This window comes from Tenrec ecaudatus, chromosome 9 (assembly GCF_050624435.1).
Source record: "Tenrec ecaudatus isolate mTenEca1 chromosome 9, mTenEca1.hap1, whole genome shotgun sequence".
In the NCBI taxonomy this organism is placed as follows: Eukaryota; Metazoa; Chordata; class Mammalia; order Afrosoricida; family Tenrecidae; genus Tenrec; species Tenrec ecaudatus.
In genome coordinates this window covers 41,709,683-41,722,063 of record NC_134538.1, presented here as the reverse complement: position 1 = coordinate 41,722,063, position 12,381 = coordinate 41,709,683, and the positions used below count along the sequence as shown (strand labels likewise).

The 12,381-nt window shown below is 46.9% G+C and overlaps 1 pseudogene; it reads right to left on the bottom strand.

Moving 5' to 3' along the window:
* Nucleotides 1–6,276: 6,276 nt before the first annotated feature.
* Nucleotides 6,277–8,100, bottom strand: LOC142457256 (DNA-binding protein RFX5 pseudogene; annotated as a pseudogene).
* Between the last annotated feature and the right edge of the window lie 4,281 nt (nucleotides 8,101–12,381).

Sequence of the window (12,381 nt, the reverse complement as noted above, 5' to 3'; positions counted from 1 at the left end):
GCCCAGCTCAGGTGAGAGTTACAAAGCTCATTTAGCTCTGCCGAAAGTGCCTGAGGCACCTCATTCTACCAGCAAGCCTCTTGTCTTTCCCCAAATCTAGCAGGTTCTCGGCACAGTGACCCTGGGTCCAAAGGAGGACACACTTGCTCCCAGCTCTTCTTCCTGGGTGACAGTGAGCTCCCTTCGTCTCTGGTAAGGGAAAAAGTGATGCAGGCCACACCTCCAGGAAACTCCCAGCCATGAGATTAAAGCTGAGACATGAGTCAGCGCATTGCATCTCACACACACACACACACACACACACACACACACACACACACTCCTGTAAAACAAATGGGCTGTCACATTAGATCGCTTCAGGGAGAATGGTCTCAACATTTCCTAACTGTCACACCACTGAGAATCCTGGCCCAGCCAAGCTGACATACACTTCAATCCATAACGGCAGCAGATGCAAACTAGAACGTGAAGACTTTTTGAACCAGGATCTGAAGAAGATAGAGGTTCAGGGAGCAATTTTTTCTCTGAATGATGCTTCTCCATTCAGGAGAAGATGGCTTCTAAAGTTTGATCAACTCAGAAACACTTTTGTCAGCATCGGAGATCTCGAGTACTTGAGTTAATTCAAATCCATTAAGTGCACCAAGTAAAACTAACACTACACAGAGATGGGCAGACAGGTCATCAACAGACAAGTGGGAAAACAAGATGTGGTCTAACCCTGCAGTTGAATGCTACACAGTCCTAAAGAGGAAGGGAGTCCTGAATATGTTCCCACATGAAAGATCCTTGAAGACCTCATGTTAAGTGAAATAAGGCAGACTCAAAAGGACAAATAAGGTATGACCCAGCTTATATGGAGCATCTCTTACTCTCATAACACGCTGCCCTTGAGTTGATTCTGGTTCATAGCAAGCCTGCCTACAGGACAGAGTAGAACTGCCGCTCTGGCTTTCTGTGATTATAACTTTCTAGGGGAGTAGAAAGCCTCATCTTTCTCACGAGGAGTGGCTGGTGGTTTTGAACTGCTGATCTTGCAGGCAGCAGCCAGTGCATAACCCACCAGGGCTCCTTATATGAATATCTAGATTAGGCAAAGGCATAGAGGCAATAGCTCATTGGTGGTTCCCAGAGACTGGAATGGGGAGGCTACAGAGAGGGAGCTGGGGAGTCATGGCTGAAGGAGTACTGAGGCTGTGTCTGGTGTGAGGAGATGCTTTTGGAAATAGAGAGTGGTGAGAGTTGCACAACATGGTGAATGTAATTAATTCTACCAGATTATATATAATTATATGCACCAAGTCAAACTAAGTTTTATATGATTTATTTATAATCTGGTAGCATTAATATATATACATCAATACACATATATAGTTGAAATGACCTATATATATGATCATTATATATATATATTGTGTGTATATAGGGCATATATTATATATAAGTGCATATACATTTTTCCACAATAAGTTTTTTTTATCTTTTTTTAAATTTTTAAATTTTATTTATTTTTTTACATTTTATTAGGGGCTCATACAACTCTTATCACAATCCATACATATACATATACATACATCAATTGTATAAAACACATCCGTACATTCTTTGCCCTAATCATTTTCTTTTTTTTAAAAATCTTTTTATTGGGGCTCATAAGGCTCTTATCACAGTCTGTACATACATCAAATGAGCAAAGCACCCTTATACATTCGTTGCACTCATCACTCTCATAATTCACCTTCCACTTGGGTTCCTGGAATCAGCTCGGTTTCCCTTTTTTTCCCCCCATCCCCCATCCCCCTCCCTCCCCGATCCCACCCCTGGTCCCTTGATAGTTTATAAATAATTATTATATCTTATCTTACACTCCCCGGCGTCTCCCCTCACCCGCCTCCCCCTTGCCAATCTCCCAGAGAGGAGGTTACACATAGATCTCCGAGATCGGTTCTCCCTTTCTACATGCCCTTCCCTCCTGGTGTCGCCACTCCCACCGCTGGTGTTGAAGGGTTCGTCTGTCCTAGATTCCCTGTGCCTCCAGATCCCCACTGCACCGCTGTACATCCTCTGGTACAACCAGCTCCGCAAGGCAAGGTAGGATTGGGGTCATGATGATTGGGAGGGGAGGAAGCGTTCAGGAACTAGAGGAAGGTTTTGAGTTTCATTGTTGTTACACTGAACCCTGTGTGGCCCATCTCCTCCTCACTACCCCTCTGGAAGGGGTGTTCAGCTCTCTACAGGTGGGCATTGGGTCCCCATCATGCACTCCCCCTCTTTCACGGTGATGTGATTCTCACCACCACCCCACCTTTGATGTTGGAGACCTGGTCTCCTCTGTCCTTCATGGTCACCTATGTTGGTGTGCTGCTTCCGTGTGGGCTCGGTTGCTTCTGGGCTAGATGGCCGCTTGTTTGCTTTCAAGCCTTTAAGTCCCCAGACGCTATATCTCTCAGTAGCCGGGCACCATCCGCCTTCTTCACCACTCTTGCTTATGCACACTTTCGTCTTCAGTCATTATGTGAGGAAGGTGATCACACAATGATTGTTTTTGTTCCTTTGTATCTGCTACATGGTCCATTCAACACCTTGTATTCGCTTAGGCCGTGTGCTTCTTCTCTGTGGGCTTTGTTGCTTCTGAGCTAGATGGCCGCTTATTTGCCTTCAAGCCTTTAAGACCCCAGACGCTATATCTTTTTTTGATAGCCGGGCATCATCAGCTTTCTTCACCCCATTTGCTTACACACACGGCTGTCTTCAGTGATCATGTCGGGAAGATGGGTATCTTGCAATGGCTGCTTAGCAGGGCGAGGTGCTATTGTATTGGGGGATTCCACAATAAGTTTTTAAAGAAGCATTATTTTTTTACTGATAACACTCCTGATACATCATGAAAATGAAATGTTTACATAACTGTTTGTATGGCACTTACTTTATGAATATATATTTATACACACTCACATAAATTAAGTCACTTGCAGCAATAGACACCAAGGCAAAATCGATACTTATCTGTAGATGGTATCATAAGTGAGTTTTGCTTATTATGTGTGTATGTATTTGCATCTGTGTGTTTGCTGATCTTTCTGTAATAAGCCTTTATAGCTTTTCTAATAAGAAATAAAGTCCTAGTACTGATCCAGGAATAAACCAACAGATCAATGAATCAGGAGAGAAAATTGGAAAAGAGATTCAATAAATAGAAGAATCTGTTGTATTATCAAGGTAGATTTCACATCATGGTAGGGGAGACAGACAGCTCAATACATTTCATCGGTTCCAGTGGCTAACAATTTGGGTGATCAAGCTGAGCTTTCTGTTGTGGCTGGTAGATGCCACTGAGTTAGTTCTGACTTGTGGTAACTCTATGTACACTGCCCAGTCCTGTGCCTTGCTCACAATTGGCATTACGTTTGAGTCCATTGTTTCAGCCACTGTGTCAGTCCCTCTGGTTGAAGGTTTTCCACTTGTTCGCTGACCCTCTATTTTACCCTCTGCAACGTCTGGTCCCTTCCTGATGACGTGTTCGCAGTAAGCACCTCTCCATCCTCATTTCTAAGGGGAATTCTGGCTGCATTTCTTTAAAGCAGATGTACCTGTTCTTCTGACCATCCATGGAAATGTTCATATTCTTCAATAAACACTGTCATTCGGATGCATCCATTCTTCTCTGTGCTCCGTGGTCAGTGTCCAGTTTTCACATACAGTGTGCTAAAGGAACTCTCACAGTAAACAAACAAACAAACACAGAATGTTTAATCACATTGAGTGGGTAAAAACAGGTACATTTTAAAAGAAAATGTACGCAAGTACTTCCATACTCTTAAAGGACAGGTCTTTCTAACCCACAAGGACCCCTACTGTTGCCAAGCTGGGCACAAGAGGAGAAAGTGGCCGAGTTGGAAATATCAAAATACAATGTATGCATTTAAAAGGCCATCCCAAGTCCCCACCAATAACAACTATAACCTGCCTAGGGGGCGGGGGGCGGGGCAATGCACATGAAACGTGCACTGCCTAGTAATAAAACCTATACAACGTACCGGAGTATGTAAAAGCAGACCTGGGGAAAATGAAGTGCTCAGTGGAGGCTAGTAGAATTTATTCACCGCAGCTTTGCTTTTAATAGAACAAAGAGAGACAATCTAAATGTTCGTGACTAGATAAAGCCTTGTGATTGAGTGTCATGCAGTGGGTAAAAATAATACACTAGTTCTGTGTGTACTTCTGCTTCTCTTAGGCCTCTCAGCCCCTCCCAAGCCCGACCTGGGAGGAGGTGATAAGCTTGAAATGGACCCTGCTTAGAAGGGTGTAGGGTCAATGTGTTAAGAGGACATGCCCATGCGGGATCTTCCTGTGGGCTGCCTCCATCCACTGTCCTGTAGTTCTCCGAAGCTCACAGGCTAAGTTGGGGCGGGACTGGCCATACCTCACCTTCTGACCTTACACAGGGATTGCTTATCTACTCCATGTCTCCAGATGACCAGCCTCAGCTCATACTCTATGTCTGGTTCGATCCAGCTTCTACTCCACAGTCCTGAATGAGGCTGCGACAGCCAAGGCCTGATCTGTGAGTTCAGATCTTGTTAGGCCTCCTGACCAGAAAACAAAAGACAATGCATGCTCACGAGGTTGTGACATGACTGACCATTGGCAATGTGCGCTGGCAAGGTTGTGAGGTGACTGACAGGAACAATGCATGGTCATTACTTTGCAGCCTCCGGCTAGTGTCGCACCTTAGCAGCATGGTGCAGGATGAAACTGCTCCAAGAGCCCAAGGGTTAAACCTAGATGATGCAGACAGCAGAAGCCAACACAAACTAGCAAGGGAGACAGAGTAGCACCATGGTTACAATCCGATTTGTTGGGTTTTTTTTCTAACACTTAACTTTAGTAGAAGTTTCCATAGCCAATTAGTTTTCCAATCAATAATCCACAGAGGAAGAGTTCCCTAACATTGGTTGCAACCCCCACAATGTGTCAGCACTCTCCCTCTTTCGTCCCTGGGTTTCCTCATTTCTTGTTCCTGTCCCTCCTTGCCCTCTCATCTTGGGCTTTGGGCACATGCTGTCCTGTGAGTCGCATGTGGTCGGTTATTCTAGGAAGCATGTTCTTCATGGGCGTTAGTGTTTGCTTTATGGTGCTATGCTGACATCAAGAAGGGTCTGTAGTCTCAAGTTAGGCATTGACCCAGGGCAATGGTCTTTGGGGCTCCTCTAGTCTCTTTTCTTGGGGGGGGGATACAGAATGAATTTAATGAAATGAAGAGGAAGTCAATAGCTTTACTAGTCCTGGTGAAAGATGGTGGGGGAGGTGTACTAGTAATGAGGGGAAAAGGGAAGTTCAGAAACACGAAAGGGAAGCTGCTCCACTCTGAGAAGAGATGGAAGCAAGGGACTGTCATTCTTCATACGGAGCCTAGAGAGCGAGTCCCTAAAGGGGAATGACCCCCTTCTTGTTCCTTCTGAGACCCGATCAAGAGGAAGACTATGATGGATACAGGCAGTAGGTCTCGCTGATCACTTGTCTTTCTTAGCAGCATCCTCCTCTGCAACTCCCCCCTTACGGTTTTCATTTAGGCCTGGTGACTGAAGAGACTGGCCTTTTTAAAGAAAGCACAGTGTAGTCCATGGTGTAGAGTAAGCAAATGAGCATGCATCGTCCTCAGGCCACAGGGATTGGTTAGGGATGGATGTATATCTCAGGCTGACCTGAGCAGAGTGGATCTAAAGGGCTTATGCTGGGAGCCCCGTCACAAAGAACCCCCACTTAACGAGGGCACATGGAACCCCAGGAGCGCTGGCAGTCACGAGGTGGCCGGCCTTAAGGTGATCCTACAGAAAGTGGAGCATAAAGAATAAAATAAATTAGGTACCTTGACATAGACTGAGCTCCTGGATCAAGCTTCACCTGGAGCCAACCCTAACCTCTGAAGTTTACAGGTATCTGTGACAATAAAGCCTTTTGATTCTTAAGCCAGTTTGAGTTGGGTTTTTTTATGATTTAAAACCAAGATTCCTAAGCTTTACATCCATCATACTTATCCTACCTAGCCCTATCTTCCCACAGATTAGCACAGGGATCCAGGTAAGAAGGTCACTAGAGTTTTGTTAGTGACATAGAAGGCAAAGGTATCAAGCTGGCGGGGTCAGAGGCAAGACGAGGTGACTCAGCAGCTGTACAGAGAATGGGTCAAATGAGAAGTAAGTGCAAAGGGGCTTCTACTAAGCAGGCAGAGTTGACATATGTATGTATACACACTTAAATTCTCTTCCCCACCTTTCACGAGGGGGTTGCTTTGGGGTCCTTCCAGTCATGGGGTAAGGGACTTGGAAGCACATGCCCCTTGAAGCCTTTGCTATCCTGTGTGGCACTCTCTGCCTCTCCCTTTCCCAACGGAAGGGCCTCTTTTGGGGCTTCTACTGCCCTTGATGACACTCACTTTGGGGGTGACAATAATTTTCTCCCCTGCTTCTTTGGCATGTCGAGAACTAGAGCCCCTTACTCCTTTGGGAATAGCGCCATCTTCCTGACCCTGGGCAAGCACTGTCCCCCTCTCGGCCTCACCCTTTAGCCCTGTCCCCTCCGACCCTCCCGAGGAGTTGCTTGCCGCTCCAGAGCGCCATGTCTCCAGTGGTAACCTTGACCGGGCAGAGTCGGGGGCAGCTGCTGACTTCTCCGGGGTTAGAATTCCTTTCCCCCGCTTCCACCTGATTTTTATCGAGGACTCCCCCACCTTCTTTTGGCATCAGCTCCTACATCCTCTCCATCCTGCTTCGCTGCTTTTGTTGGCAGGCCCTGCCCCCTGGCCTCCCTCACAGGTCCTTCAGCGGTCCTCTTGACGCCCTTGTCATGGGGTCCCGGGTCGCTGGCTGTGCCTACCTCCCTGTTCTCCATGCTTCGGGCTGAGGGAGACCCACAGGTGGAGCTCACCAGTCCCAGGAAAAGGCGGGACAGCTGGTAAGGTCATGCTAATGATGGGCACTGCCGCCTGAGGAACCCCAGCCCTGCTGGGCAAAGGCAATGTAGCCACTTTTAAGGGGCCTTGAGAGAGCTTGGGGCCAGAATAGGTGGAGAGACTCGAATTGACTGGATATGTGAGCAAGAGGTCCGGGGGAGGAGCAGAGGGAGTCGAGCCACCAGGGACTTAGCTTGGGGGTCACTGGCTGCTGGGGCCGGGCTCTCGACTACACTCTTCTCCCGTTCTCCACGCCCTAGGGGGCCAGGCCCAGCCCGGGCTTCCAATTCCTTGGAAGGCTGGGCTGGTCCCTCTGATTTCTTCGGGTTCCGCCCTCCAGGTTCTCTACACCGCTCTTGGATTTCGATAACCGTTCTCGGGGGCCATGTTCATCCTCTTCAGCAAGCCCCATGGCCTGGAGCACATGCGCATGGGCGGATCTGGCAGAGATGAGGTGCTGCTGAAGCAGGAAGCGGGCGACCTCTACGATGGAACTGAAGGACCGTTTCAGGATTGGCTCTGGCCAGTCACAGGTCAGGGCGCAGGCTGCATCTACCAGTTCATCCCGCGGTGCCTGGGTCACTTCTGGGCCCATTTCTGGGCTCTCGGGGGCCCTTCAGGTCAAGTCCGGGCAGGGGTGGCATACATACCATGGGCTTTTTTCGTATGCCACTGTAGCAATATTTGGACTGGCCCTGGCCACCCAGCCTCCGGGCCTTGATGTCAGGGAAAATCTCTCTGATGGCTTTGCCAAAGTTGGCTGTGCTGAGTGGGCTGCAACAGGCGAGGCTCGTGCACAGTTTGCTTTGGCAGACAGGTGTCTGTGTGCTCTTCCAGGTGGTTGCGGATCCACTTATAAGCATAAATATACTCCTCGTCGCTGAGTGTGCTGGCCTCTGAGCTTTTGTCTCCAGTGCTGGGCCCTGAGGGGAGCTGAAGGTAGAGATACAGCTTGTCGTTGTCTGAGAATTTCTGTACATCTTGCAGAATCCCCTCCACTTTGTTCGCAAGGCCTTGGAAATGGTAGCTTGGAGCCTCTGAAGAAGGGTGGTGGGCTCACCCGCCTCCGCATTACCTGGGGGGGGGGGCCCTCGGGGAGCCCTCCCCCCAGCCTTCGGGCTCTTAGAATCAGGTTCGTCTTCTGTCATCCCAGCACGAGGGCTCGTAGCCACCTTCACTCCAGCCCAGCCCCACGGTTCTGGCTCGGCCGGCTCATGCGTTGCTTTATTTTCTTTTTTCCTGAATCTCCTCTAGTCTCTTTCAGAGCAATGTCTGATATTTTTCTTTTGGCTTTTTTCAAAAATCCATTCTATTATTTCCTATTCTTAAGAGTGGTTGGTCTGGCTAGACCAGAGGATGTACACTGGTACAGATAGGAGCTGGAAACACAGGGAATCCAGGGTGGATGATCCCTTCAGGACCAGTGGTGAGAGTGACCATACTGGGAGGGTAGACGGAGAGTGGGTTGGAAAGGGGGAACAGATTACAAGAATCTACATGTGACCTCTTCCCTGGGGTATGGACAACAGAAAAGTGGGTGAAGGGAGATGTCGGACAGGGCATGATATGACAAAATAATAATTTATAAATTATCAAAGGTTCATGAGGGAAGGAGGAGCAGGGAGGGAGGGGGGAAAATGAGGCGCTGATGCCAGTGGCTTAAGTGGAGAGCAAATGTTTTGAGAATGATGAGGGCAATGAATGTACAAATATGCTTTACACAATTGATGTATGTATGAATTGTGATAAGAGTTGTATGAGCACTTAATAAAATGATTAAAGATAAACAAAACAAGAATAAAATTTTTAAGAGTGGTTGGTAGTGGGAACTGAGCACCATCTAGTTCTTCTGGTCTCAGGTTAGAACAGGCTTTTTTTGTTAATGGGCCATTCTTCCTTTGGACTAATTGCTTCCTTGAGGCTTTGGTTTTCTTGGTAGTTAGTTTTTTGTGCCAAACTGGCTGATAAACATGTGTGGGATTAATTGAAGGGCAGAGAGATAAATGGTTTGGCGAGCCTCGCCTTTCTTGTTGTTTGCTCTTTGATCACCGGACCAGTATGCGGCTGCCTTGCTTGTTCTGTGCCTCAATTTGCAAGTCACACTACCTGTGGGAAACCTAACCCATGGACTGTGTCGCTGTAATTTGAGGTTCCTTCAAGACTTGCTTCACTACACAATTGGAATTTACATCTGGCTGACTGTTTGTGCCCTGCCTTGCTGTTTGCTGCCTGTGCCCAGATAGCCTAAATTGCTCTATAGAGGACTACCTGGCGGCCCTCAAGACTTGAAGGACTGCCAGTGTCTCACAACTCTCTCACGGAGTGAGTTGCACTGAGCCATTTGTACTGCTTTATAATTTAATTAACTGCTTATTCCTTACGTTATATATCTATCTGTATTAATATATATATAATTATTAGAATTTAGGTTTTGTTTCTCTAGAGAACCCTGTCTAACACAGGACTCCTATTCTCCAGGCAGGAAGAGACCAACAGTTGCTTCTTAGATGCCCACTTGCAAGTTTTTCAGACCCTAGATGCTATTTAGCAGACTAGGATGTAAAACATTATCTTTAGGATCTATCGTTGTTATGTACCACCAAGTCGGTCCTACCACTAGAGCACAACAGAACAAGACACTGCCCAGGCCCGCTCCATCCTCACCATTGTCTCTACACTTGAGTCCATTGCTGCAGCCATGCTGTTAATATGAGCGGGTACCCCCCCAAAAAAACTGGGAAAAGGCTCCATAGGGCAGAGCTTTGGTGGTATGCATTTTCCCCTTTATGCGAGCATCAAGCAACTCGCTCTGAGTTAGTGTACCCAGTGGTGTCTCCTGGGAAGGTTCTCTCTGGTCACAGCGAATTTTTCATAAAAGAAGTTTCACTCTAACTTCGTTTTATGGGGTGGCTGATTTAAGAGAACAGTGCAGCTGTGAAAGTTTGTTTCCTGCTTGGGAAAAATGCTGCAGAAACTGTTATGATGTTGAATACAGCTTACAAGGACAGTGCTATGGGAAAACTCAAGTGTACAGTGGTTTTCTCATTTCATAAAAGGTAAAATATCAGTTGATGATAAACATCATTCTAGATATCTGTCAACATTCCAAAGAGACAAAAATGTTGACAAAATTCAGGTACTTGTGCTCCAAGACCATTGAAGAGATGAGGAAGTTATCTGGATTTTATCAGTGAATTGTAAAGGAAGATTTAAGAATGAGAAGGGTCGCTGGCAAATTTGTGCCTTGGGTCCTGAAACTGACCAGGAAAAAGAGTGCTGAATGGAAACATGCTGAGCTTTGAAAGAACAGCTCCGAATTGACCCAGACTTTCTGCAAGGTCATTACTGGTGATGAGACATGGTGCCATTCTTCAGACCTCCAAAGCAATCAAGCCAGTGTGTGTTAGTCTGGATAGACTAGAGAAACAAATTCATAGAGACTCATATGTGTATAGGAAAGAACTTCATATACAAGAGCAATTGAGTATTGGGAAAACAGCCTAGCTCAGTCCAGATCAAGTCCATAAGTCTGACATTAGCCTATTTGTCAGATACCACTCTCTAAAGTCCTCTTCAGATTCCTGCAACACATGCAATGACACCAAATACAGGATGATCACAGGCCAGTGGATGGAAAGTCTTGTGGATCCAGTGGTAGTAGAAGCATCCCAGCACTGGTGTGGGTCTCCACATGACTTCTCCAGCTCTCTGATTTCTGACTGCACCAGTGTAGCTCCATGAGGCTCATCCTCAGTAATGTCTTGGCACAGGGAGTGTGTGTGTGTGTGTCCCGCCTCCAGCGAGCTATTTATCTCCTGAGCACCTCTGAATGAGGTCATCAAGCTGCGATCTGATTGACAGACTAAACGCCACCCCTTCACTCAAGTCTCAAATTGACAACAGATAATGTAACTACCCCATATGCTGAGCATGTCCTTCCATTAGGCACAAGATGCTGCCAGTTGACCTGGATGTCCCTCAGGACTATGGTTGTCAGCCTTCAAATCCAATGGTTCAGTCCTGATATCCAGGTCGTTTCTCTACCTGTAGCACTTATGTGAAGAGCAGGGCTTAAATGTGGACTGCCCGATTTCCGATCGTTTTCTTATCTGTACGATCCTACTAAGTTAAAATCAGATTACAATCCTGTCTGTCTTCCCAGGTTGTTGGAGAAATTAAATCAGTTGGTATACATAAAGCATATATTCAGAACTGTGCATGTTCGTTGTAATTATGTAAAGGTTAGTTGTGATCATCATTGCAATGGCATCCAAGAGACTTTAAATGAAACAACCATCACCACAACAAAATATCCTTCCTGGTAGATCTCCAACCTGAACAGACTGGCTCTCCTAGCTTCTCCTGAGAGGGCACCAGGATTCTGGAAAGTCACATGGGAACACCCCCGCCTGCCGTCACCTGGCACTGCTGGCTGAAACCACACCCTGCAGTACTTGTAGGGAAATAAAGCAGAGGAGGGAGGCACCAGAGCACAAATTTTGTGCTGGTTCTCAAATCTAGGTGGCTCTGGTATCAGGCATTTGCCCAGGCAATCCTGAAACAGGGTTTTAATCCTCTTTGCCTCTGGTCCACACAAGCAGTTTCTTTTGGGATCTTTCTGCATGACTGGCAAGTTCCCCTTCCTGGGTGCCAGGTGTGGGGCCATAGCCTCACCCTGGCTGTTGTCCTTTCAAAAGTCCACCTCGACCCCACTCAGGGCTTAACCTCAGAAAAGCTCATGGTGCCTTGTGAAAGAGAAAGGCAAGTTGCAAATCGTGAGTCTGGTAGAACCACTGGTTACAATATTTAGGGAAATACATTTAGAAAGTCTAGAAGGATGTATACACAGTGGTTACCTCTGGGTTGGGATCTTAGCAGGGACAGGGGTGGGGGGTGAGCCAGCTGCCATTGGGTTGGTGTCACTCCTGACACCCGATGGTGATCAGCTTAGGATTGCGCCTGTGGGGATTTCAGCAGCTGGTTTCTCAGAAGTCAATCACCAGGCCTTTATTCCAAAGCACCTTTGAGCAGCCTCCAGCCCCCAGCTGTTACCAACCAGGTGGCTCTGGGAGGGAGAAGGACTCCCTGCTTGCTGTAATCCTGTCAGTATTGTTAGACATTTTCACAGCAAGCATATGCTAGTTTTACAGTGACAAAATAACCCCCAAAATATTTTCAATAAATACCAAATCACAGAAAAATATTTGCAGCCCACCTTTTGTAGATAAAAGGGTTAAAGAGATGCATACAAGTATTTATAAATTAAAAAAGAAAATGGTTGAGGAGAACGTAATGAAATAGCAGCAGTAGGTAACCTGTGTGCTGTGCCATTGAGCTGATTCTCACTTGTGGGGCCCTGATTATGCGCTCAGCTTAATGGAAAGGTTGGAGGTTCAAATCCCCTTGCTGCTCCATGGGAGAAGGATGTG